The sequence below is a fragment of the Ursus americanus genome, chromosome 11 (genome assembly GCF_024610735.1).
Source record: "Ursus americanus isolate L20-20 chromosome 11, mUrsAme1.1.p, whole genome shotgun sequence".
NCBI lineage: Eukaryota > Metazoa > Chordata > Mammalia > Carnivora > Ursidae > Ursus > Ursus americanus.
This window is the reverse complement of record NC_142137.1, coordinates 28,619,410-28,642,972: the sequence shown is the minus strand read 5'-3', so window position 1 is coordinate 28,642,972 and position 23,563 is coordinate 28,619,410. Positions and strand designations below refer to the sequence as shown.

General features: G+C 46.2%; 1 long non-coding RNA gene across 5 annotated transcripts; it reads left to right on the top strand.

Moving 5' to 3' along the window:
- The first annotated feature begins 7,700 nt into the window (after positions 1-7,700).
- Positions 7,701-23,318, top strand: LOC123792964 (uncharacterized). 5 transcript variants are annotated; one of them, XR_015726087.1, is made up of 5 exons: positions 7,701-7,837; positions 14,459-14,615; positions 14,818-14,928; positions 15,771-20,048; positions 22,485-23,318. It is a non-coding gene; the product is annotated as an uncharacterized LOC123792964 (long non-coding RNA). The 5 variants fall into 5 exon arrangements; XR_006779826.2 differs by having other exon boundaries at positions 14,818-15,961; positions 18,145-20,048; XR_015726086.1 differs by having other exon boundaries at positions 14,818-18,356; positions 19,808-20,048.
- The last annotated feature ends 245 nt before the right edge of the window (positions 23,319-23,563 follow it).

Here is a 23,563-nt window from a genome sequence, read left to right as displayed (position 1 = left end):
GACCCAGACTGTCTGGATTCACAACCCAGCTCCACCATATAACAAGCTGTGAGATGCTGGGCAGATTATTTCACTTCCCTGGGTCTCGATTTTCTCATCTGTGAACTGGGGATGCTAAGAGTACCTATTTTATCGGGTTGTTATGAAAACAAAATAACACATGTAATGTGCTTAGGACCCTGCCTAACGTGTTGTAGGAATCCAATAAATGTTAAGTATTAATGTTTACTATTATTTATGTGAAAGAAAAAATTTCAGATAATTTAGTTATGAACAAGTATCAAAATATTGCTAACATCAGGTTTGCAAGAGGAAAGGCCTGTAGTAGGCCAAGTCAGAGATATTTTACAGGAAAAGAGAACAGTGAAAATATCCCTGTTAGATACAAAATAAAAAGAATGCCTGGTTAAAGGTCCCTGAACTCCTTCTGACAATCAGCTGAGAGTCAACTGGGTGGGTGGGTAACTGATTTCCTAGACCAAATCTTCATACCATTAAAATTCAGCAGAAAATTGCATAAGCGTTTTTTTCTCAAGAAGGAGGCAATAGATTTTTATCACATAAAAAGTGTGATTTTTCTACGTCCAGATTTGGGACAGTTTTTCTATTATGGGTGAGAAGCATACTAACATACTATGTACTCTCTCACTGTTTCCTTGGAAGTGTTCCATAAGGGGAGAGTGATGATGAGTCATATGATCATTCTACACTCATGAGACTGAGGCCTCCCTCCCCAAGTTGACCACGTTTACATGGTTAGGTCATATGACATGACAATAGAAGAGTATACAAGGAAATCCCATTCATAACAACAATCCAGTGATATCACAGCAAAAGTATAATCTTTGAGCCAAGGAGACTTATAATCAAATCCCAGTTTGGTCAAGTTACTTAACCTCTCTTCATCTCCCTTTACTTATCTGAAAATAAGGATGATGCTATCTGTTGTGTGGATAAGGTAAGACAATGATATGTAATGTAAACTTAAGATAATATTGGTTTTCCCCTGTTCCTAGTCCCCACTCCTACTTGTCTTGCCCAAAATACAACCCAGTAAGTCTCCAAGCTAATTGTTGCACCCCCATTTCCTACATTTATTAGGAATTCTCAGGAGGGGAGCAAAGTGAGCAATAATTAACCTCTCCCATACACCCCAAATGACCATACTTAACCCAAACCCCCCGTCAAGGGCATTATCTCCTAATGGTCCCAAGTCCAGGCTTCAGAGCTCCAGAACAACATGAGATCCCTGATGTGGCCAGGAAAGTAGCTCTCCCCTCCGCCACTTGAAGCCATGTTTTGTAACCCGAACTTCTGTCCACAGTCTGAATAATTCCACCAGATTCTGACATGTATCCCCACCACGCCAACCAAAGCACTCACTGGCTTCTTGGGTTGGGTGGGGACAGCCTCTCCTCCATCTATCTTATCTTCTTTTCCCATGCGTCCGACTAGAGGCAAACATGGTGGTAATGTGTGTTTGGGGAAGAGGATGAAAGGGGGGTAGTTTATTGAGAGTAGTTATTCACTGTTCTCAGTTATAGAATAAGCTTTTATTGAGTACTGTGAATCTGAACTATGTCTAAGGAGGGAATAGAGTATAGACTCCATCCCTGTTACCGTTCATGGCCAATGGAAAAGAGAGCCTTCTCCTTAAGGCTGGAGGTCATGTCTCGTCTCCCTTATGTCCTCCACGTCCTTGCTCATCATGGAATCTCAATAATTACTGAAAGCATGAATAAATTAGTGAAAATTTCTCTTCGGTCAACTGAGTACATACTCTAAAGATGTGATTTGGGAGGGGGCCTTAAAATACAAGCTAATATTTATTTAATGAAGCAAATGCTTCCTTTCATTAAATAGTTACGGCTAGGGGATTAAAACACAATTGGTACATTTATTTTGCAGTTTGGAATTCTATTATGCGAATTTTCAAAAGATGTGATTCTTGTCAGGCCAAAACATTCATGATAAAGTCTCAGGGCACTGAAAATAATGGCCTATTGTGTGAGAGAGGATCAGAAAACATGTACATTGTCAAAATTAGAGATTGGGCTCAGATCAATAAAATGAGACAAAGTTTAAAACAGCAAAGTGATTCCCAGATGAGAAAATATGGAGCAAGTTGAGAATTGGGACCGTTGGTCTGGCTGGACATGAGTAATAAGTACTTTGGAGTCCACAGAGGGCCTGACTGCAACAATAGACCATGGCTTGTCAGGCTGGGATGCAGGGATTCACTCCAAGGTCAAATAGGCATGTGTTTATTACTCTTGATTTGGCCTTCATAAATACAAACCCAGTGGGGATACTAACTACATTCTTCTTCAAGCTCCAAATTTCAAGATCAATGTAGACCAAAGAAGTTTCAGAGGAAAATGAGAACAAGAAATGTTTTTTTCAAAATAAGTCTTACAAGAAAACACAAATCAGAAGGACTATGTTTGGTTTGTAAGGAAAGAGATTAAGGGGAGCCATGAATCTTTAAGTGTATAAAAGTAGGGTACAGAGAGGACAAAAATGATTTATTCTCTCCCTACACAGTGGATAGTTGAAATAATAAAGGCATGGTGCCAGTGTTGCTTCATGAGCACTGATGAATCTAGAAAACAGGACATGAGGACAATTATTGGCACGGTCTGTTCCACCTTGGGCAAAGGCTGGCCTTTATTCAACCTATTACTCAAAAACCCTGCTTTTCCTCCGCTAGCATAAACAAAACTATCCTCACAGAAACCTCAGATATCAAAATAAGAGTATTATATTCTAGGGCAAAAACAATACGATAGGGTGGTGGAGGGAGAGGTCATATGCTATTACCACCAACGCCAGTTCCCTGTTAACTCTGTGTGTGTGAACAGGTGAGGTCTTAAGGTGCTGGGGTAAGTGGGGATGTCTGTGCTCTATGAACTTTGTACACTTTAATTTGGCTTGTGACTCCCAAATATAGGCCTACAACCTATGTAAGTTGTACTGAGAAGCAAAGAGGAGGGTCTTTGCAGGGCAATATGGCTCTCTTCTGAACCTTTAACAGCTCCCATCCATCCCAGGGACAAAGCCATAGGCACTCTACAAATGACCTGATGGCTTTTTCCCAGCTCAGGCCAGCTCTCCCTCCCTCCTGCCTCACCCTGAGCATATCCATTCAGATCTGTATCTCCATTCCGTGTCCTGTGGTCTCAAACCTAGTTTCCCAAGACTCTGCCCTGCCTCTTCAGATGAACACTTTGTGTATAGCCCCTGCATGGCCTTCACTTCAGACATGGCCTTAGAACTTTCCTTCGGATCTCTTGTGATTCCATGCTCTGCCTCCTGAGAGCCACCCTCACCCCGCGCTCTGACACACACACCCCAACGCAGGCTCCTAAATCCCAGACCTGGTCAGAGAAGTCCCAGAACCGCCAGTCTAAGAAGCATAAACTTGACCAAGCTACCCAAGGCCACTCTGGATATAAATGAATCCTAAGGATCTAAAAGGGTTATTTGGAATAAAATGTATAGATATTTGGCCAAGATTCAGAATCTGTCAACCTGCCGCTCTGTAAGATTGTGAGGGAAGAAGAGGGAGGTCCCTTCCCCTCAGCCAGGAATGAACACTCTCTCTGTTCCTGTGAGGCCTGGATCACAAACAGCTTGCCTCCAGGCGTCAGAGAAGTGAAGGGAATGGCTAAAGTGGGCCAGGCAGGGGAGTGGTGGGAAGCATGGCACCCTGGAGAACAGCCCCATCTGTCTTAGGTCACTAGGGCTGCCGTAACAAAGTGTCGCGGATGGGGGGGGGCGGGACTTAAACAACAGAAATGTATCTTCCCACAGTTCTGGACGCTAGAAGTCCAAGATCAAGGAGTTGACATGTTCGGTTTCTTCTGACGCTTCCCTCTTTGTTGTGTGGATGGCCACCTTTTCACTATCCTCACATCGTCTTTCCTCTTCATCTGTCTGTGTGCTCATCTCCTCTTTTTATAAGGATCTCAGTCATACTGGATCAGTGTCGACCCTATGGCCTCATTTAATTTGATTACCTCTTGTAGACCCTATCCACAGGAGTGATTCCGGGGAAGACACTCTGAATCAACCTGACCTGGCTCTGTCCCAGAGATAACCCTATGAACAGGCACTGAAAAGAAACTGGTACATTCAGAAAAGATCTGTGACTTCTCTGGGCTTCCTTCAAACCTCAGGCAGAGAAGCTGCTTCTAGGTACAGTACAGTAATGGTGGTGGTAGAGGGATTGTAGGCCAAGAGTCACCTTGACCCATAATAGGCATAACTGTGGCAGATTCTGTAGAGACCTGGAAGCTAAAGTCCGACAGACCCCAGCACCGGGCAGCTGGGGCCAGGACCTAAGAAGAATGGCAGGCAGGTTTCATTTGTCCAAAGGGTAGGAGAAAGGTCAAGTGCAGAGAAGCAGAGGGGAAAGAGTAAAGTGAATTCACACGGACGAGGGCCATCATCTAATTCAGGATTGGCAAGCAGGCTGCCACTCCTGTGCCGACTCTGCCGGGTAGTGGCTGCAGGGAGATCGGTCTGTACATGCTCTGCAACCTCATCGGGAGGCTGAAGGGAAGAGTGCTGTGATCGATTAACCCTGTCTGCCCTGGGCAGGGAATGGGGAGTGGCTGTGACTGTGCCATCCCTGCTCCAGGAGGGATGATCAGGCAATACCAATCAAACACCCAGGCTCGGAGATGGGAACCTGTCAAGGGTGTTTCAGCTACAAGAGGCCAGAAGCTAGGCGAGGATCTCAGGACAAGAAGCCACCACAGAAACAAGGGAATTTGCTTGTGCCACCTGGAGAGTAAACCAAAAACTTAAGAATGGTGGAGATCAAAGCAGAGGTGAGCAGATCTGAGGTGTTGATTTTTAGAAGCTAACTAATAACCTGAAAGCCAGAAAAGTGGTAAGAACGAGTAGTGCACAAAAGCCCAAACAAGCCAGGGGCCAGCACACAGGCACAGAAGCGAAATGGACAACAGCAGCAACAACCATGACGCAGGAGCCCCCAGAGGATGGTTGGTTTGCCGGAGGAGTCAGGCAGCAGATGGTCACGAGGGACCCAGCTGTGCACACCTGACGGAGACCCCAGCCGCAGCTGGTGAAGAAAAGGCCGGGCACTAAAATCACTTCCTGGACCCAGCCGGGGACAGGCCAGTTCCTGGACAGCAGGCTCACGTATTCATTCGCAAGGACAGCGATCAGACAACCGCGCTGTGCCAGGAGCAGGGAGGGAACCAAGCAGGCCGGCGCCCTTGAAGAGCTCGCAGTAAGGCAGGAAAAGCAGACAGGCCAAATCCCCACAAATGTGCTGAGTGTGGTGATAAAGGGAAATGAAGCAGCTGAAATCAATGCCCATCTCTGAAAATGAGTGTGAGTTTGTTGAATGAAGGAACCAGAACGACAAATACTTAGAGAAAAGTACCTAATATGTGCCATGCATTATTATGAATGCTTTATACATATTAACTCATGTCATCCTCTGGGGGAGGTATTTTGTTATTCCCGTTTCACAGATATAGAAACTGAGGCTCAGATATTAAGTAAGTTGCTCAAGGTCCACAGCTAGTAAGTGGCAGAGCCACAGTTCAAACCTTCGTGGTCTACCCCCACGACCTGTGCCCGGCTGCCCCTTAACGGAAGGGTAGACATGGATGAAAGGGTCACTCTTGAAAGATATTTCAGGATGAAAATAGACCTTGGAGTTCATCTAGTCCAAGTGATATATGGGAGGGGGATACTTGGGCTAATGCCTTCAACTGTCTTCACTTCCCAGATTGTTACGAATTCTTTAAGACTTCAGAAGCACTCAGTTTTCTCTGTAAAGGATTAACATCCCTAAGGACGAAATTAAAGGGCACCCAGCAAGGACGCTACTCAATCTGAAACTAAAAGTCATCAAGGATGAATGGTCAGGATGCTGAGCGTTATCACCCCAATAAAAAGCTATGATCCCTTGCCAAGTTTCCAGATAATGAGCAAGTTTTGTGGACGTGGAACCTAATAAAGGAGAAGCTGGGTCCTGGGAGGAAGGACCCACAACATCACGGCAAGTGTATCCAGCAACAATGCCTCCAGTCCTTCCCCAGAGAGATTGTGTGGCCCTTTGCCACAGGCACACCAAGGAAAGGGAGACACCCACACATTTGAGGTCTACCGAATACAAGATCTGACTTGACCTTGCTAACTGGAGACTCAGAGCATCAGTAAGGCCCTCCTTTTAGAATGAGGACACATAGGTTCCAGGAAATAAATGAAGGTAGCCTGGCCCAGGTCTGGGTTACGCTGGGCTCACCGAATCCAAGGACCCACTGATTGTCATTTCCGTAGTCCCCAAGTGAAAAATTGGATGCACACACACCCACATTGGTCTGTGGGAAAGCCAAGTGGAAACGACACTCCTCCCAAACCCAGCTCAAAATAGTAAGTCAAAAGCAAGATAGCTTTCTGGAGGAAAGGGTTGGTGAACCCCATCTTACCTCCATTTAAGTCACCAGTCTGGCCCCTGCAAAAAGCAGACAGATCCTGAAGGATGACAGTTTAGATGGCTACCATTCAATCAAACCCAAATGCAGCTGCTCTCCCAGATGTGGCATTTTTGCTAGAGCAGATGAACATAGCCTTGGGCATACGGAATGCAGCCACTGATCTGGCAAATGTATCGTTTTCCATCCTTATCAAAAAAAGAAGATCAGAAGCACATAACAGTATATTTATAGTCTGGTTTGAGGGCAATATTGACTCTCTTACCTTCTGTCATAACACAGTCCAAAATAAAAAGCTGGACAGGTTACACATCCCACAGAAGATCACACTGGTCCATTATACCAATGACATTATGCTAATTGGACTGGATGAGCAGGAAGTGGCCAGGACACTGCAAGCCTAACCAAGCCACGTGCACTCAGGAGGCTAGGAAATAAACCATATGCAAGTTGAGGAACCCACCACATCAGTAAAAAAAAATAAAAAAATTTTAAAAAATAGGTTTCCAGTGATCTGAGCAATGCCAGGGCATCCATTCCAAAATAAAGGATAAATTATTGCGTCTTGCACATGTCTCCATGAAGAATGAGGGCCAACAAAGCCTGGTTCCAGTAACGGGTTCTTGAGACACAGGACTACCTCCTGCCAGGCGTGGGGGTCAGGGCAATTAAGCAATAAGCATTCCTGGAAGCCACTGCTACTCAGAAATGGCTGCCATAATTCAGCTCTAAACAGAAGTGACTACAAACCACTAATCCAAAGGCATGTCTAACTCACTTGCCCTTACCAGAATCCCCAAATGCTGTTCCAACACCACCCAACACAAGAGGAAGTTAGAATGTAGGTGTTTTCAAAAGTCTGTCCATGTGAACGCATTGCTAGGGCACCTCCGAGAGCCTAGGAAGGGGCCCGGGGAATTGACATGCCATTAGCTTCTGGGTAAATTCAACAATGTCCAGGAACCCAGACAATGAGCATCTAGCGGGGATGGAGAAGGGGGTGTCAGGCGAGGTGGAGCTGACTCTGGGTGCTGAAGTTTCAGTGCACTTTTCCAAAACATCTTCCCTATTCCTATGTCTGTAAATATTTTCACCACTGTGACAATTACCAAGGGCTTTTTGTTTGTTTATCAAACTAGGTTCCATCAAATACTCTCATAATTAGGAACAGCTGGTGAAGTACAGGGGCTGGGAGGGGAGCCCACACTCCATCCTCATCCAGAAAGAGTCACGGAGACCAAGAGTTTGGCTCCTTAGCTGCTACTCTGGGTGGGAATTACAAATATCTGGACATTCTTGCCAGGGTCTAAAATTCCGGCACTCAAGACAAGGCACGAGAGCTCGCGGCTCCAGTTTTCCCCGTAAGTAAATTGACGATACCTACTAGTCAGAGACTGCGGGATGAATGGCACTATCGAACTGCAAAATCATAGTATTATTGCTTTTCCTCTTTCATCTCATGGGGCAAGATGAATTTATGATATCGTAATTGTTTCCATGGCAGCAAATCGTATTGTCCCAAACAGGGGATTTTATGACTTCATGGCTGGATTAAGAAAAAGGAGAAATCAGATCGAGAGTGAGAAATTTGCTCAGGCATAAATATCTTCAATGATAGCAAGGGGAATAGAGAAAATAACAGATAGGCAAAATTGCCTTTGGTTTAAATGTTCTTTTTACAAGTTCATCCCGGTGCAGAAGCCCCTTCTCCAGGCGTATAATTTGTGTAATGATGCCTCTTTGCTTGAATTCACAGAAGGCTAATGGTGAAGTTCATCTATTTCGGGAATGCTTCAGCAATGCTATTACTAATTGTTTTGCAGCAAATATCTGGATTTCTGCTGTAAGCAGTTTTGTTTGGCTTTTCTACTTGTTTGGGTTGTTTGGGGCTTTTTTTTTTTTTAACTCCCTCAAAGTTTTATCTACACAAATTCATTTGAAATAAACCTTTCCAGATAAAAATTGGCTTTATGTCATCTGAAAATCTGTCAAGAACTCTCCTCACTAGAGGCATCTGCTTTGCCTTCTGTAGGTTCCTATTGACTTCATTCTCATATTTCCAGTCTCTCATTAGTTTCTGTTTATTGCCTGAGAAGAAAGCAAAATTTCTTCCTAATTTTGAAGATACTTAAATTCACCTCAGTTTCTTTTAACCATATACAATAAACAAAGACTTGGGATTTTAAAATTCTGGGTCTCTCTCTTGCTCTATTGCTCTTTCCTTCTCTCTCTCTCTCTTCCCCCTCCCTCCCTAATCTCTCATCCTTTCTCTCCCTCCTCCTTCTCTCTCTCCCCATCTCACTCCAACCCCACACCACTCCTTTCTCTGCATAGACATATTTCCAGTACCTTCTAAGTGTAGTGTCCCCATCTCTTCCTTTTAACCCTCACATACCCAGAATCTGCAGATTCCTGCTAATTCATAAACTTCTTGCCAACCAGCTCACCCAGGAACACCACAGGGCTTCCACTCTCTGAACACCCTGGAGACACTGCTTCTTAACAACACGTCTCAATGATCCTTCTCCATTCTTGTTCTGAAGATTCCACCTTGCTGAATCCTGTACAATGAATTACTCCTCAATATGATAACATCAACAAGTGTTCTGTGATGGTTGGTTTTATGTCAGTTTGGGTAGACTATAGTATCCAGTTATTTAATCAAACAGTAATCTACGCATTTCTCTGAAGGCATTTGGTGTGGTTAACATCTACAATAGGTGACTTTAAGTAAAAGAGATGACCCTCAATATTGTGGGTGGGCCTCATCCAATCAGTTGAAGGCATTAAGAGCTCAAACAGGTTGCTCAAAGAAGAAATACTGACTCAAGATTGTAACATAAACTTGTCTGAGTTTCCAGGCTACTGCCTACCATATAGATTTAGGACTTCCAGAACCCCACAGTCACATTCACCAATCCTTAAAACAAGTCTGTGTGTGTATGTGTGTGTGTGTGTGTGTGTTTTACATTTCTCAGAAGAACCCTGAGTGACACATGTACATAAAGAACACACTAGGTGTTCAGTGACATGCTGAGCAATATACTGTAAGAAATACAAAAGACGTGGTCCATTTCCCCAAAGATCTTACAGCTCATGGAAGAACCAGGACTAACAGTGCCTAAAACAATGGCAAATTTTAAAAAATAATAAAAATAGGATTTAGATGTTCTGTGTAGATGCCCAGGAGTTCAGTAGAAAGAAGTATCAGTGAAACCTGGAAGGGTCAGGGAACATTTCGTGAAAGAAGTGAGTGTTGAGTTGGCCTGGGGAGGATTTGAGGACTGGCACAGGTGTGGGGGAAATCAGAAGAAACTCGGGCAAGAAAAGCCAAGTAGAAGGCGGCCCAGAGGCAGGCATCCATGCAGTCTACTTACAGAACCAGGAGGAAACGAGTCTGATGGAGCAGGGTGGATTTAGAGAACCTGGAAAGCAAGGTTGGAGAGGCCGACAGGGACGGAATTGGGAGAGACCCCAATAAACCCTGGGAAAATTGTTTAGGCCTTGATATTATGGAAAGAGATCCAGGAGTGTAGATAGCAAGAGAACTTACAGGATGACAAATTCAAGGACCTTGCCCAAGCGCCCACAGCTAATTAGTAGCAGAGCCAGAGAACCAGGTTTCTTGACCTTTTGTCTAACTTTGTTCCCACCACACCTCCTGCCTCCCTACAGAATAGAGAAATGATATCATGGAAATGGTGTTAGAGAGAGACTGTCTAGTTGGGACAGTCTAATGGGAGCAGGGATGAGACCTTAGAAGGGAGGCTCCCAGGTGAGGGAGGCAAGGGTCTCCACCAGGGGAGCACTGGTGAGAGCAGGATGACAGAAGGACACGTGGTCATATAAACCCAACAGCTCCTTCTCAACCTTCACCCTTCCCACATCTTAGTAACATTTTATCGTGTCTGTGACTCCTTCCTAAAACTGCCACCCTCATTTTCTCTAACACTTTCTTTCCTCCCTCCTCTCTTTATGCTCCTTCTCTGGATCCTTTCTCCTCCTAGTTCATCAATGTAGGTGTTTCACAAGGGACTGTATTTGGCCATCTTCTTTTCTCTTTTTAACAATACCTTGGCAACTGTGATCAATCTCTTGACGTATTCACCTTGTATGACCTGTGTAATGTTCACCTTGGTAATGACCTCCATATTGCCATTTCTAGGTCTGACCATTGTCATGAGTTTCAGGCTCACGGGTTTAATTACCTATTAGAAAGCTCCACTTGGATGCCCCCTGGCACCTCCCACTCGCTGTGACTGCAGCTAAACTCATCACTTGCCTCCTCACACCTGATCCTCTAGTCTTCCCTGTTTCTGACTTGGGGATCACACACTTGGGCTCGACATCTCAGCATCGTTTTTGCTATTATTCCCTCTTGTTTGTTCTTCATATTCGATTGGATGCAAAGTTCTGTTCATTCTACCTCACCAGCATCTCGGCCATCCCCCGATGCCTGCACTTCCGCCTTTGCTTCTGCCACCCACATCCTGGCTGCTGTGACCTCCAGCCTAGATGATTATGCCCTCTTTAGCGTTTCTCATCTCCGACCCATTTTTGAGGCCGTAACTAGATTAACTTTCCTGAAACACAGCTCCGATGCATTATTTACCTGCATGGTAATTTTTAATCTTTTTCCAAGGCCTTCAAACAGAAATAAGTTCCCTGCCTGTCTTCTTCACCCTCTTTCCCACTCTTCTCCCCACCCCCACTCTAGGCTCCAGCCCAGCTCAGTGATCATCTTCCCTCCTCACTTATGGCTGTCTTGTTTCTGGTGTTCTGTTCATGCTGTTCCCTCTGGCTGAAAGACCAACCCCCGGGTTGTCATGTCCAAGCATGACCTAATTTTCACAGCCCATCTCAAATGTCCCTCTTTCTCGAAGACTTCCTGAACTCAAGTGGAAGTAATTTTCCCCTCTTCTGCCTCCTCATAACCTGAATCTATAACTCATTATTTTCCTCCTTAAATTAGTCTTCCTGAACATGTTACACCTCTAAGCTTTTGTTACAAACTCTCCGAGGGTAGAAAATGAATCTTTATAGCACCAACCCCAAAGCACTTACACATTGTTTTGCATATACTAGGCAATAAATAAATATTTCCTTAATGAATTCTGAAAGAAGACACTGTGGGACATGGTGTGGATTGGAAAAAGTGTTTAAAGATAGGAATAAAAAGAAATGGAAAGGTTTCAGGTTTAGCTGGGTGGAAGGAAAGTAGTGACATTGGGAGGGGACAGCGACTCTGACAGTGGAAAGGGATTTGGGGGCTTTAGGTGATGAGAAGATTCTAAATGGAAATGGCCACCTGGCAGCTGGACATATGGGCCTGGAACTCAGATGAGATGCCAAGACAGGGGCATAGACGTGAGAGAGGAAGCTCTGAGAGCACGTGGGGCCACCAGTGGATAACGTGGAAGAAGAGAAAAGCACAGGCCAAGAACCTGAGCCTTGAAAAACAAAGAACAGAAAACAAAGAAGTTGCAGTCGAACAGTAAGGGACAAGAACTAACGTCATAAAGAAGACGGCATTTCCAGAAGGAAAGAGATGCCCACAATGTTACATATAGAGACATCTATAAGTCACTTGCTGAATAAATGTTTATTGAACATCTTCTATGTGCCCGGCACTGCGTTAAATATAATAGAGCCCCAGAAGAGTCCGTGTTAAATATAATAGAGCCCCTGAAGAGTTACAGTCCGGTGGGGAAGAAGAGAAAGCACAGATAAATAGATAGCAGGTGGCAATGAAGTGCCTTAAAGAAAAGATGAAGTGGGGTAAGGAGATAGAGAAAGGCAGGGGTGTTATCTTAGATGGGAAAGGTCTCAGCATGGAGGTGACATTTGAACAGAAAGCTGAATGAAGTCAAGGAATGAACCATGTAAATATCTGGGCAAGTGTCTGGAAACAGCCAGATAATGGCGGGCATGGTAGCTTCCTTCTGGGTGTCTTAGCCAGCCCTGGCAGGTAAGAGGTAAGAGCATGAGATGAGGAAGGAGAGGCAGTGTGGAGATCTGAGGAAGGAGAGGCAGCCACTGGTGCTCGCTGGCGGGGGGAGGGGCCGTGCTTGCCAGATGAATGGAAACAGAGCCAGGCAGAGACAAAGGTGCTGTAGAAGGGGGACGGGGAGACTCAAGAGTGACCTCGGGCTTCCTCCAGCAGGGACTCTGTTTCCGGGGCGCAACCCTCACCTGGTTCACCGTCTACCTCCAGAAAGAGCTGGCCCTTCCGGAGCACCCAACTGGTCAATGCTACCATGTTGCCAACTCCCTGACAGAGAACTTCTGAGAAATCATTTCCCTTTGAGTCTTTCCAAATCCTTCCTGACCAGTTCCTAATCCAGGTTGCTAGCAAATCCTGCTGTCCTTTCCTCTCTTGATATTTAGCGTTCCTACCTGTCTTTCTGTTTGCATTGTCACAGCCTGAGAACAGACACCGATCCTTTCCCAGGGAAACCGTCTTCCTCCTCAGACTTCTTCCCTCTGACTCTACCTACCCTCCCCCACTGAGCCTCACCACCTCAGCCACAATCGCCTTCTTCTATTGGTGTTGCTTTTATCCAACCATCAATTTTATTTTCCTTTTCTTCCTTCTTGGGCTGGGATTCTAACAGCTTTCCACATCACCAAAGACCGAGCCCAAGCTGTTGAACACTTGTATTAGGAACCAGGGAGCTCTGCCTCTCTTAGCCTCTTCACTGCAGCCTGAACTGATGCCTCCCCTTACCCCAAACCTGTTCCCAAGCTGGGCCACAGGCTCGGACTTGCCATCTGGGCAAACTTGCTGGTTCATCCAGTACTGGCCACAGGCCTCCCTGGCTCCATCTGGTCACGTAATGGCCACACCCCCTTCATCTTGTCACCGCAACTGTGTGCCTACCCTCACCAGTGACTCCCTGCTCCTGGCACATAAATGTGACATTAGGGGAACATGTGGCCCAGGACGGTGTGAATCTCTGGCTTCAATTTGAGGACGGCTCCTGCTTTAAGCAACTGCTGAAACTGGGACAGCCCTAGTACAGTGATGTGCTCGCATTTTAAAAACCACAGCTAAATAAGTAAATAAATAAAATAAAATAAATGCAACATTTCGACTCTGAAGCTTTGTTAAAAGGCAGTAGCAGGGCAAACCCAGTTATTCAGCAAATATGTACTTGAATCTATCGACTTTTGATGGGTTGAAGTTACAGGAAAATGTATTTCCTCCCCAACCCTCAAGCCCCTATTCCCCTGTCGAAACAGCAAAGTCATGGGCCAGGAACTGTGATTTTAGCCTTCCTCTGAAGAATCTCTTCCTGGCTCCTAACAGAGCTGGGAGGTCTCCCTCTGGCCCCATTATTCAGGGGGCATGAACACCATCAGCCTGTGAGCTAGCTTGGCCTAAACTTGGCCCCTGAGACTCAGAACCTGGCTTCAGAAGAGTGGGAGGGGCAGAAGACGAGGGAAGAACCTTCTGGCGGCTTACTGCCTTAGGAAGCACCAGGGTGGGGGCAAAGAAGGCTCCCACAGCCTGACACCTTAAGTAAAAAAGGAGAACCCAGCGCCGGAGAGCTGCCTTCGCCGAGGGAGGCTGAGCAGGAGCCCCGGACCTTCCCCACAGCTCCCGGGGGACACAGCCTGTGGCCCCTCCTGAGCGCCCCTTCCCGCCCCCTCGGCCTGAGCCCTGTCTCCAGCACGCGGCGCGCACACCCCTCCCGGCGAAGCCCTAAAGGCAACTGAGAAGCCTTTAAAAAACAAAGCCCGATGATCTTTGTGGAGGAAATCTGCTGGAGGGGAAAAAACAAAAACAAAACCCAGCAAGGGTTGAGCAGCTTCTCCGGCACTGCTGGTAGTGCGCGGCAGAAACGAACGCAATGGTCAGCCGGTCGGTCCCGAGCTTCTCTACCAGGGGAAGCAATGAGGAAAAGTCTATCTCGCCTTTGTTTGTGGGGAATTTCATAAGAATTGCCATCTCTGCGGCTGTTTTCCTTCTGTCCTCTTAGCCGCGTGCAAATCCCGGACCACGCGCTAGAGGTCGCTGTTCATTACAATCCAACCTCGCCTCCAGTGCGGGCTGCCCGCCGCCTCACGTCCCCACCGTAGAGGGAGGAACCTGCGGGCTCTGGAGGCAGGATGTCTGCTCCGCCACGCCCAGGCCAGGTAGGTCAGGATGCATCCACCTGCAAGGACGTGCGCCCTTCATTACACAGACAGAAGTATAAAGGGGGGGAGCTATCATCAAAAGTGCTTCCAATTAATTATAATTTTTCAAAAGTGCTGCATAATTTGTGACCTTTGAAACACTTCCCCTATTCCTCTGCCTTCCCCTCCTCCACACCCCAGCTGTATCTCTTCTTTCCAGGTGACCCAAGAAGCAATTTGAAGAAGGTATACCATAAGAACGACTTGAATACAAGCCAGGGTTTCAATACAGGCCATACCTGCGGCTAGCTACTACCACTGACACCACTGGGTTTGTATCCCTCCTAGCTGGTTCTGTGCCCAGAATATCAAGCAGCTAAGAAATAAAATGACAAGACAACAGAGCTGATAACACTGTGAGCCATTATAGCCTCGCCTGCTGGGGAGATTTCTAAAGCTGCTACCCAAAGAGCAGTGTCCGAATGCAAGGCCATTATTAACGAACCGGAGCTTGGCCTGACCGACCCCTTGTATTCCTTTCCTGCGTCTCCTAAGTACATTCATCTGTCCCTTCTTTAGTCCTAGCTTTGGAAATTGCCAATTCTTTCCACACAGACCAACACAAAGGCGAATTAGAGGCCGGAGTTGACATAAAAGTCAGCAGTACTTTCGTTTCCAGGCAAGTCACGAAGGCCTTATTTATCGTTTGCTGCATTTCCACTTCTGTCCTTTGCTCCGGATCCAAAGTAGAATCTAGATGGTGACGCAGAGTCGTTACACATGCAGACGCTGGTACAAGACAATGTATAATTCAGCGTTAAGACAGTGGCGCAGACTCCGACTCAGGGAAATTCTTAAAAGAGCCCAGAGCACCAGTGTAGACAGGCAAAGGCTTCTCGGTGAAAAGCAGGGCTTTGCCCCTCCTCTTGAGGGGTGGTGAAATGGGGGGATGGCTAGGAGCACCTGAGGTACGGAAGCAGACAGGAGCCTGGCTCTTGTGAGGGGACCGCCCCCCTGCAGCCCAGGTGCTGTCGCTGAGTTGGAGGGGAGGGCGGGAGCCACCAGCAGTGCGGAGCAGGGGGAGCATGATGCGGGTGCTGCTGGGAGCAATGTGCACACTTTCGTTGTGGTGGTAAAATACACATAATATTTACCGTTGTATTCCTTTTGAAGTGTGTAATTCAGTGACTTTGAGTAGATCCACATTCTTGTGCAACTGTCACCACTCTCCGTCTCCGGAAACTCTTCCTCATCTCAAACAGAAACTGTGCACCCATTAGGCAATGGCCCATTCCCGTCTCCTCCAGCGCCTGGCCACCTTCATTTTATTTTCTGTAGCTATGAATTTGCCTATTCTACGTAAGGTAAGTGAAAATGTAAGTGAAATCATGCTATAGGTGTCCTTTTGTAACTGGTTTATTTTCTGTAGCATAGTGTCCTCAAGGTCTATCCGTGGTGTAGTATGAGTCAGAACTCCATTCCTTTCTAAGGCTGAATAATATTCCATTGGATGGATAGACGCCATTTTGCTTATTCATTCTTCCTGTAGACGGATTTTTGGGTTGTTTCCACTCTTTGGCTATTGTGAATAAAGCTGCTGTGAACATCAGTGTACAAGTAGCTTTTTAGCGTCTTACTTTCCGTTCTCTTGGGCGTATATCTAGGAGTGGAATTACTGGATCAATATGGTAATTCTATATTTAAGTTCTTGAAGAACAAATTAATTCCCACAACAGCTGCGCCATTTTACATTCCCACAAGGGAAGCACAAGATACCAATTTTTCCACATCCTCACCCAACACTTGTCATTTTCTGGGTGGTTGGTTTTTTTTTTTTTTTTTTTTAATAATAGCCATCCTAATGGGTAAAGTGGTGTGTCATTACGGTTTTGATTTGCATTTCCCTAATGATTAGTTATTATTGGACATCTTTTTTGTACTTATTGTCCATTTGTATTTTCTTCAGATAAATGTCTATTCAAGTCCTTTACCCACGTGAATGACCATACACTTTTGAGGCAGTATGGTGTTTTTGTCCTGGCTTGGGCACTTCCTAGCTGTGTGACCCAGAGCTAGTTACATAATTTCTCTCAGTTCCTTCATCTGTAAGATGAAATAATAGTAATTACCCACACAGGGTTGTATGAAGATTAAGTGAGTTTGTATGTATAAAGTGCTTTGAAGAGCGGCATTAGCAGACACTAAGTGTTCGATTCATTACTACATGAGGTGGCTTGGAGAGGGGAACCATGAAGTATGGGGTAGTGAGGGGAGTGGGGAGATAACGTCCTACCACAGGTGCTGGTGGGAATGGCCTCAGAGATCCTCTAGTCTAGCCTCTGTATATAACCAGAAAGGAAAGGGACAAAAAGTTAGGCCCAAGAGCCCAGGGACAAGAGGGGCCCTTGGAGCCACTGCTCCAGAGTGCAAGTCCAGGCTCCTTCTACCACACTTTCTACTGACTTCCATTCTCACCTGCAGTGTTCTGTTAGTGTTCTCATGGGATATGACTTGGACATCTTCAAAACCACCTTGATATCCTCTTATTGGCATCGTATTGATGGACCTGCAACCGTTGTCAGTTCTGAGGCTCGGAGTGGGAGCTGACGTGAGCAGGAGGCAGCGTTACCTCCAAAATTCCCTTTTGGGGAAAGGGAGCCCCAGATTCTCTCAGTGTTTGGGGCTGGCCAGTTTCAGTCAGCATCACAGTTCTCAACGATCTGTCCCACCTTTCCCTCTCACTTCCTACTTCTGTGGGACAGCCTGACTAGAGTAGAAGACTAGGGACTAGAAGACGCTCTCCTAGAGAGACAACTCTTGCGACCTCCCCCAAAGGGCCCGAGAGTGCAGGCAGCCTCCACTTCAAGTGGAGGTCTTACTGAATGGCACCCTGCTTGTCTGCGTGGAACTCCCCATTACTCTGTGTCTACCAGCACGTATGACAATGCTAGCTGCCTCCCAGCCCCCAACGGTAGCAGGTGACACAGAAATAGGTGGACAAATGGCCACAAGATGAGCTGAGGCTGCACGGGCTGCCAGAGGTTCTAAGGGCACCTCGGAAACAGAGCACCGGGCATCACTGGTGACATCAATATGGCCTCTTCTCATAGCGCCTAAAGCTGAAGTTCATTTCCAGTTTCCTCAACTGCCCTGTCTCCAGCAGCGGAATCCGCTCATATCAGCTTGACAGAAAGCCGGACGCCCTGCCTCTCTCTCTCTGATTCGGCTAATGTGATTTCTCCCGTTCGCCGCCCCTAGACAATGCAACACGCCCTTTATCTCTGACTGAGCCGCATGGCCCCTCTCATAGTCTGCTCGCTGATGATTCACATCAAATTTCCTGTTTGGCTTCCTTTATAGATGCGTGGCTCCTGGTGTTTTTACCCATCTTCTCGTGGTGCATCCGGCCCAAGAATGCTTATCTCACTTGTCAGCTTCGCAGCCGTCCTCTCCACCTATGTTACCCCAGGCAGCAGAAGGAAGTTTCACATTTAAAAGAATGTTTTGATGATTTCTTCTTCCTTCTACTTTCCCCCTTTTCTTCTAGGATGAATAATTGTGGGCTGTTATAACCCCAGGATCCTGGGGACATCTTCGGTCATCGCAAGTCTAGCGAGAAAAAAGCACCCATGGGCCCATCACCACGGCTTCCCCTGGGCAGGAGGACGAGGGCAAATATGGAACCCAAAGCATGAAGGGTGGCCCCCGAGGCCTCTGCAGCCATTTGGAGGAAGAAGTCGGAGCTTTGGGGGTCACCCGGTACACCGTGATGATTAATGCCGCATATGTGTCTTCCACACCAGTAGTTTTTAAATTGCTCCCCAAAAGTGTGGGGAGAGAGAGAGAACAGGCTCTGGGCCTCCTCTTTGATTCAAGGAGAGCAGCTCTGAGTTTATATGTTTCATACAAGATTTTCTTTGGAAGAAGCTGCTCTGTGGCCCCAGACAGGCAAACCCACAAATGGGCTTACAAGATCTCTGTCCTGAGAGGAAGGACCTCGGTCCCAACCTAGCTCCACAGTCTTTGACAAAGCATTGGAGGTCTCCCTGCCTTCTTCGAAATTAAAAAACTCGGGCTAAGAGATGGCGAAGGCCCTTCCAGTTGCCTGATCTCCTCTTAAATGTGATTCATAGCCTTTAGACAACTGTGTCAGTTGCCGGTCAGAAGGACTTGGAGCTCAGGTCCTGCTCTGCCGCTCATGGCTCTGCTACCTGGGCAGGGGGACACTTCTCCCTTGGAATCACTGGTAATGTTGATGGCCTTGCAAGGTTGTTGTAGGGGTTAAAAATAATGCACAGAACTCTCGGGGCACCTGGGTGCTCAGTGGGTGAAGCGTCTGACTCTTGATTTCGGCTCAGGTCCTGATCTCAGGGTTGTGAGATGGAGCCCTGGGTCAGGCTCCCTCTGCCTCTCCTCCTCCCTGCCACCACCATCCCCCACCACTCGCACTCCTGGAAGTCTGTGCTCTCTCTCTCAAAAACAAAAACAAAACCTATATATAGAACTCTTCTCAGCCCACAGTAGTTGCTCAGTGAAGGGTAGCTGTGACCTACCATGATTTTTATGCATTTATCTCTAACTCTGCCATCCTAGTACTGGACATTTAACCTGTAGGTATTTAAGTGAACGTTCACCAAGGCGTTCCTACAAAAATATTCAGAGCAGCAAAATCTGTAACACCAAAAAAAAAAAAAAAAAAAAAAAGAGGAGGAGGAAAACAAACAAAATGTGTCCATCAATCAGGAACTGAATAAATAAATCATGGATTATGCATCTCTGTACATTTGTATTTCATGACCGTGGATAGGTTTGTTTATTGATCTATTTTATCAAAAGCAAGATTATAACCTATCCTTTTGTTTGTTTACCTCTTCCTACTTTTCTATATTAAAAGTAAGTTCAATAAATATTATTTTTTAATGCAACGTTCTCTATTCTATGTATATATTTGTTAAATAAATAAATATGTACGAGGATGAAGCTGATGAGGCCGGTGACGATGGGTCACTTTCAGAGGGTGCAGGAATCTCAGGATGTCTTTCAGGTCAACTACCAACAAGGACCAGGCTCTTTGGATGGATGTTCTTTCACCAGTCTTGCTCTCAGACCCCCTCTGTTCTACTTCATGAATTATTGGGGTCTCCCTGGGACCTTCTCCAAGTGAAATAACTCTCAGGCCCTTGGTTTTATTTATGTTTTCTGTTTTACAGCCGGAAAACTAGGAGAACGGAGAGTTAACAATTCTTGCCAGGTCTCAAAGCCTAGAACCGAATGCTCAGCTGAACACCACCAGGGTTCTCTAAGGACGCAAGCCCAATTTCCAGGTCCTCGGTGCTGACTTCTTAGCACTTGGTTTGCGAGGGAAGAGGCTCGACATCCTCCAGCAGAAGATCTGTTCCACTTGCAGAAAAAGGGGCTCCTGTCTTTATATGGAAAGCTCAGATCTTTGAGGTTTCTGTTTTAGTCTTCAGATCTTTTCCTAACTACCTTTACAGTAAAATACTCATTTTTTTAGGCACGTAGGCCAGGGCTAACCAAGTATTTCCATCACACAGATGAAAAGCTCTAGCCAATACGAGTCTAAAGATGCAGAATTTCTGGCCTGGGAAATAAATGTGTAAGTGAGATTGTTTGGTCCCCTTCTCCCCTGTGAACATCCCACACACACACACGTTGAATGTCACACTACTTCCTCTGGCTTCAGGGCCCCATTATGACATCCTGTCATGTCACATCTGAGTTCTTCTGAAGTGTGCCAACTCTGCATGACTTTTCCCTCCCCTTCCTCCAAAACCCCTCTACGCCTCCAACTCCCCTACCACCGCACAGACTCAAATTCTTCCCCTCCTCGGGTAATGATCAGGAGGAAAGTCAGCAGACTCACTGATTTAATTTATGGTGTGAATGACTGATGACCTGATAATGTCTCCGGGAAAGTGAAGGTTTTATCAGAGGCATTTAATGCAAATATTTACCCTGCAGAGATTATAAATTCTTCTTTCCTCCATCCCTAACCCAGCCCTGAATTAGATGCTGGTCCACAGTCCTATTGTCCTCAGGGCTGAGAAGATCTCTGCTCATCAGGAAGAAGGCAGCTTTTTCTTTGCTGATAGATGGCTCTCCCGTGATCCTGACTCTTTCCTACTATGGATATCATATATTTCTCACTTCCTTTCCTCCTTTTCTTCCTCCAGAGCCCAGAGCCCATAAGCCTTTATTCTCTCTCTCTGTTTCATTTTTTGGGCAGCTCATAGAAGAATGCCCATAGTTTCTCTTTCTACTGGCTACTCAGGTATCTGGAAAGAGATCACAGAGGGATCCCACTTTTATGACCACAGGGCTCCCAAATGCCGATCTGCATTCATAACCACGCATCCCCTGGCTTGGGTAGCACAGTGAACAGAAAAGTAGCTAGGATCTGGGCTAAGAGCCTTATCCATGAAATCATGATTGCTGCCTGTTCAAGGGCCCCGTGGGTGTCTCGAGTGTAGTCCTGGGCAATATTTATTTTTCTCCGTCCTTCTGCCAGTCTCCACCTTCAGGATCTTCTTACAAGGACTGTTGCCTTCTGCCATCCCATAGCAACTCTAGCTACTTTGTTGTATTTGCCCGAATCACAGTCGAGCGGTGGCTGCTTCTCTTACACTGTAGACCCAAGGATGAGACAGTTGGGCTCACTCAATGGCATGGATCTGCCAAGGGGACTGTTTTTTCATTTAAGTACAACTTTTATGTTATCACAGTTTCCCTTCCCTTTGAAATTTGGCACAAATCCTCTGGACCAGAAGACACCATGGAATGCTAGCTGTGCAAAATATCACCCAAACAACTCGTTGATAAGGCAAAGCTGAGCTTATTGCCTACAGCACTGAAGGAGAGCCCTTGTCCTCAGCATCTCATAGTGTCTCAGAGCTAGAGGGGCTAAGGAGAGATAGTGAGATTTCAAAGTCTGACCTAAGACCAATGTTTCAGTGTGGGGGCACGTTTAGGACTGAGGAAGGATCATGATATCAGAATCTAGTATTGGTGGACAAAACAAAGCAAGGATTTTGGAAGCAAAAGGTTTCAACACATCTTAGGTTATAAACTGTCATTTAATGCTCTTTCAAAATTAAAGATCGGAGGGGCACTTGGATGGCTCAGTCAGTTAAGCATCAGACTCTTGATTTCAGCTCGGGTCACGATCTCACGGTCGTGGGATTGAGCGCTATCTGGCTCCACGCTCAGCACGGAGTCGGCTTGTCCCTCTCCCTCCTCTTCAGTCCTTCCCCCGCTCATGTGCATGTTCTCTCTCCCTCTCTCTCTCTCTTTCTCTCTCTCTCTCTCAAATAAATAAAATCTTTTTAAAAATTAAAAAAAAAATAGGGGCGCCTGGGTGGCACAGCGGTTAAGCGTCTGCCTTCAGCTCAGGGCGTGATCCCGGCGTTACGGGATCGAGCCCCACGTCAGGCTCCTCCACTATGAGCCTGCTTCTTCCTCTCCCACTCCCCCTGCTTGTGTTCCCTCTCTCGCTGGCTGTCTCTATCTCTGTCAAATAAATAAATAAAATCTTTAAAAAAATTAAAAATTAAAATAAATTATAGACTTGATAGTTCTATCAGGAAGTTCTTGCAATGATCAATTAGATTTCTGCCACTTTTATCTCCCTGGATAAGAGTTTTCTGTAATAATTAAGTCATGTGATGAAGACCGTGGAATGGAAAAGTCATGTGTAAACAGTAGGCTGTGTAGGAGGCTTGATTCTTAACAGTAGTAAGTCCCAAAAGTCGCCGTAGTGCTACCCTTCACCACCTCCCTAGACAGCCGGCCCCGCCCACCCAGCAGAACCTGTAGACCTGGAGGTTTCAGGCCATTTTCTTTTCTTATAGAGCTTCTTTCCTCACCCAGGTCACTGTCTGCAGGGGAAGAGATTCCTGTTTTCATGCCCAGCTCAGCCACACACTGTCTCTCCTTGAAGCGCCTCCAGATCTCCTGCAGACAGAAATCCTTCCAGCCTTCTGGACGGGCCTGACAGGCCTGAATTCACACACACTAGGTAGGCAGCAGGAGCCCTTGTCCACAACTTTCGCGGGCAGTTGAAGGTTTGGTAGAAGAGGCAGGGTGTACACGTTGGGCCTGTTGTAAAGTGGCGCCAGCGTGGGAAGGACCACAGAAAATAATGCACACGAATCACCGCCATTACGACAGGAAATGGGGCAGAGCTGGCAGATGTCCGTCAACGTTTTTACTTCTTCTCACCTGGGACAGAGTGAGCACTGACCTTGGGCAAGATATCAGGCAGGACAGAAGCAGCCTGGGTCTCAGGATCATCGAATGAGAAAAGCCTGCCAGGCAGGAAATGAGGGAGAAATAAACTCCTATTATGTCAACCATGAAAAGAAATGTTTGGTCTGTTTGGTACAGCAGCTAGTACAGGACGCAAAATGACAGTTTTCCCATCGGGACTCAGAAGAAATTGATCTCTGTCATTGTTTCGAACTGAAAAACCACACCACAGCGAAGAACCCCGGGTTCAAGCTTTGGGTGATCCTGATGGAAAACCAGAACAAATTAACTTGGCTTTGGCATTTTAATCAAGTGGCAGGTATTTATAGAATGTGTTATTAGCTGATCATCCTTTGAAAACCAGTTTGCTTCTTTGGGAAGGTTTTGGCAGCTGTGCATAGGCCAATAGTTCCCATTGTCTCTCTGCTCATAGAAATAAACTGAGATTCCTCTTTTTCTTTTTTTTTTTTAAGTTTTATTTATTTATTTTAGAGAGAGAAAGAATACATGAGTGGGGGATGGGAGCAGGCAGAGGGGGAGTGAGAAGGAGAGAAGGGGACTCCCCACTGAGCGCAGAACCCACTGAGGGGCTTCATCGTACAACCCTGAGATCAAGACCTGAGCCCAAATCAAGAGTCGGACAGGTAAGCGACTGAGCCGCCCAGGCGCCCCAAAACTGAGATGCTTCTACTTTATGTATT